The 4,567-nt window shown below is 40.0% G+C and overlaps 1 pseudogene; it reads left to right on the top strand.

Moving 5' to 3' along the window:
* The first annotated feature begins 1,431 nt into the window (after window positions 1-1,431).
* LOC103792826 (farnesyl pyrophosphate synthase pseudogene) lies at window positions 1,432-2,169 on the top strand (annotated as a pseudogene).
* Window positions 2,170-4,567: the final 2,398 nt, after the last annotated feature.

Raw genomic sequence — 4,567 nt, 5'->3', positions numbered from 1 at the left:
AATATATATATATTTTACAGAGTTCCACTATTTTCATCAACATTTCTATTTCCCATCTCAAATGGAACCATTATCCATACAGTTATTCATGTAATATTCATCCAGCTCTGCATAACTCTCTATCTATTAAGTACAGACCACACCAAAAAAAATTGGTTTATTGCCCAGTATTCAGAGTCTCTCTTTCTCTCTCTACACCCCCCTTCTCCCTCTCTCATTTCTAAAGAAATGCAGGAGGAAGAAATTGTCTTATTCAAAGGAATGTATCTAGCCTCTTGATACCTAAGACATAAACCGCAAAGACAACAAAGGTTGGACTCTTTTTTTTTTTTTGAGACAGTCTTGCTGTGTCACCCAGCCTGGAATATAGTGACCAGATCTAGGATCACTGCAACCTCCGCCTCCAGGATTCAAGCAATTCTCCTGCCTCAGCCTCCCGAGTAGCTGGGACTACAGGCACATGTGACCACGCCCAGCTAATTTTTTATTTTTAGTAGAAACAAGGTTTAACCATGTTACCCAGGCTGGTCTTAAACTCCTGACCTCAGGTGATCCATTCAACTCAGACTCCCAAAGTGCTAGGATTACAGGGGTAAGCCACAGTGCCTGGCCTAAAATTTTCTTTTTTTAACCACAATCTCAGCCCAAAAAACCCACAACACAGCCCTCTTTGAATATTGTTTGTCACACATGCTACATTTCTTAAACAAATTAAAATAAAATTATTTCTGGAAACATTTTCAGTATTACGCTGGTTAAAAATATAGCCCATTGTCTTTTTATCCTATGTATTATTTCCCCTTGGCTTTAATATATTGGGAGTTATTTTCAACTACTGAATGATTGATCAAGAAAAAGCACTGTTTTCTCTGTAATACAAAGTTTTCAAGTCAATGTTAATAACTTCTTTTCCATATAATTTTAAAACATCTAATTTCCTCCACAAATTCTCTGAAAATGGCCAAAACTCAAAGTAGCAGGAGAAAAACCCTATATCAATACCAATATCTTCATTATATTTTATATTTTTAAAAATTTACCAGACGGTTCTCATTTTAGCAAGAGCCAGGCTAGCTTGTTTATAGAACATTTTGTAGTTTACTAGCTTGACTTTGCTAGAAGTGATTCAGAAATGTGTGCCATTGAAACTGCCTTTGCAAAAATTATAACGGAAAATGATGGTGGTAAAAGAGATCTGATCTGATCAAGCAGGAACCTGCATCTAGGAACAGAGCCCTTTGCTCCTCCCTCAGAAGAATAAATGGAGACCAGAAATCAGATGTTTATGTCCAAGAAAAGCAGGATTTCATTCAACACTTCTCCCAGATCATTAGGGTGCTGGCTGAGGGTGAGATGGGGTACCCAGAGACAGAAGATGCTATTGCCCAGCTCAAGGAGCTGCAGGCTTTCTTCCTGGTGAAAGATGACCTCATGGATTCATTCCTCACCCGCCGGGGACAGATATCTGCTGGTATCAGAAGCTAGGCATGGGTTTGGACACCATCAATGATGCTATCCTTCAGGAAGCCCATATCTACCACCTGCTAAAGCTCTACTGCTGGGAGCAGCCCTATTACCTGAACTTGATTGAGCTCTTCCTGAAGAGCGCCTATTAGACTGAGATTGGGCAGACCCTGGACCTTATCACAGCTGCCCGGGGCGATGCTGATCTTGGCAGATTCACTGAAAAGATGTACAAATCTATTGTCAGGTACAAAACAGCTTTCTACTCCTTCTACCTTCCTGTAGCAGCAGCCAGGAACTGATGGCGAGTAGGAGCACACCGATGCCAAGATGATCCTGCTGGAGATGGGAGAGTTCTTTCAGATTCAGGATGATTACCTTGACCTCTTTAGGGACCCCAGTGTGACTGGCAGATTTGGCACTGACATCCAGGACAACAAATGCAGCTGGCAGGTGGTTCAATATCTGCAATGGGCCACTTCGGAACAGTACCAGATCCTGAAGGAAAAATCACGGGTGAAGGAGGCCGAGAAGGTGGCCCGGGTGAAGGCACTATATGAGGAGCTGGATCTGCTGGCTGTGCTTTTGCAGTATGAGGAAGATACTGACAGCCATATTATGGGTCTCACTGAACAGTATGCAGCACCCCTGCCCCCAGCTATCTTTCTGGGGCTTGCACACAAAATCTACAAGTGGAAAAAGTGACCTAGAGACTGCAAGGGCAGGAAGAGGAGGCTCTCAATAAATAAATTATTGTGTAAAACAAAAGAGAGAGAGATCTGATCTAACCCACTACCCTCCCCATCTTGCCTTTCCCTTAAGAATTAGGCTTAGCTAACTTTGGTAGACATTTAATTTATAGTTCAAATGATAACAGGCCTTTCCCAAAAACCCAACCACCTTTGTAAACATAATGAAAGGCCATCAGGCGAGGGGGAGGAGAGGAACCTGAATTCTGCTAAGGCATAGACTGGTCGCAAGACACACAAAATTGCTACTGTAGATTGACCTTTTGAAATATCTTTGGGGGTCCAAAGTGGCTCCCGCCAGAGGTCATGGCGCTCGCGAAGGTGAGGTCATCAGTTCAAGGCTAACCTGAGCAACCTCATAAGCTCAAACTGATTGGCAAAAAAAAAAAAAAAAATTGAAATATCTTTTCAGTTGTTCCGCATGTGTGACACCCGTGGCTCCACCTGGACCCACTGACTGATGCCTCCACCACTTCTGTGCCCCACCCAGAAGCACCTCAGCTCTAGAGGACAGCTTCAACACCCCTATGGTTTCATCTTGGACCCAACGAATCCGCAGTAAGCCTAGCTACCATCACCTCCCCCAAACTGCCTTTGAAAAAAAACCTAACCTATGAGCCTTGCATATGATTGATTTGAATAATAACTCCGTTCTTCTCCCACATGGGGTGGCTGGCCTCATGTCAATCAATATCTTTCTCTACTGCAAAAACCCAGATATTCTATTTATCTATATTATGGAATTAATATATTTTGCTCTACAAACTAATTCTTGGCATTCTCGGCCACATTCTCTGCTTATTTTTATTACCTAGCACACATGAAGCTATTAAAGTAATTTTTTCAAGATTGGGTATTTTATTCTGGGGAAAGTATTTGTAATAGATTCTGACTTATGAATTTATTCAAATTAAATATCTGTAGGCAGGGTCATCTCTGGATAATAAATATTTGAGAAGTTTATATTTCTTGAAGTCAGAGGTTTAACTTCTAAGCATGGCTCTACCACTTCTCAGCCTGGTGATCATGAGTAAATTATGTTTTTTGACCTGTAATTTTTAATTTGCAAAATGGAGATGATGATAATGCCTACCTCATAATACTGTGGTGAAAATTTAATAAACATATACATGTAATAAGCCAAACACAGCTCCTGGCATATGTAGACATTCAATAAATGCTATTTTCAAAGAAACCAGAGGTGAATAATTTTACACCTTTAAATAAGAAAAGTTTTTCCATGCAATGGTGCTAAAGCCAGATACCATAAATGAAAATATTACTGTATTTATCTACATAAAACAAAGTTTTTAAATTACAAATACATCCCAATGAAGGATAAAAGATAACACCTGGAGAAAAAGATTTGCAACACATGTGCCAGGAAAAGGGTGATTATCCATAGTGCCTCAAGTTCTTATAAATCAGCACAAAAGAAAGAAAATGGGGAAAAGAATATGAATAAACAATTCAAAATGAAATAGGGCTAGTAAATATATGAACAGATGTTCAGCCTCACAACAACAACAGATTGGTTATGATTAAAAAGATGGCCAAACCACAGGATTTGGAAGTGTGCAAGCAATAGGCTGCTCTCACACACCTCAGGTACGTATATCTATTCGTCTAGTCTTTCTGGAGGCCTATTCAGTGATACATTCCAAAATTTAAAAGATGTAGTCTCTTTTGTTATATTTATTTTTGAATAGTCTACACATTGTAATATATTTCTAAAACAGTCTATATAAACATATTGTATAATATTTTGTGTATTCTACTACCAGACAAAATAAAGCTAGTTTCATTTTGGAAAATTCAATTAGTTTCCTTCCCTTCTTCTCAGAGTTTTTACGAAAATAAAATTATATTCTCTTCCAAATGAGATCTCAGGCAAGCTTATAGGGAGTGGTCCTTGCGGTAATGATTGACAATATCCATATGGCAACCTGTGGATTGCATAGTATGCCACTTACCTTAATTCTACAACTACTAAACATAAACGGAGCTGGAATTCTTACTGATCCCTATGAATGATTATAAGCCTCAAGCCTCTTTTAATTCCCAAGTCAAATCAGGAACTGCCCCACGGACTGTCGAAAAGGGGAAAACGGGCAATATTCAGGGACCTGGATCATCTTCTCCACCGGCTATCCCCCAGGGGGCGCTCAGCTGACAATAAATTAGGCCTGCAAAGCCTCTTCAGGCTCTCTTGCCTGTGGTTTCTTTACCATCTGTTGAATGATAAAAATCTCTCCTCATTTCAAGTTTGTAAAACAAGTCTTTTTTGTTGAAGCTCCTTATCAGAGCTGTCCATGGGGCATGAGAATTTCCCCTTCACCCTCGCATAAGGCCTG

The sequence above is a fragment of the Callithrix jacchus genome, chromosome 1, assembly GCF_049354715.1.
Source record: "Callithrix jacchus isolate 240 chromosome 1, calJac240_pri, whole genome shotgun sequence".
NCBI lineage: Eukaryota > Metazoa > Chordata > Mammalia > Primates > Cebidae > Callithrix > Callithrix jacchus.
The sequence above is the reverse complement of the archived record's forward strand: the minus strand, read 5'-3'. Positions and strand labels throughout refer to the sequence as shown.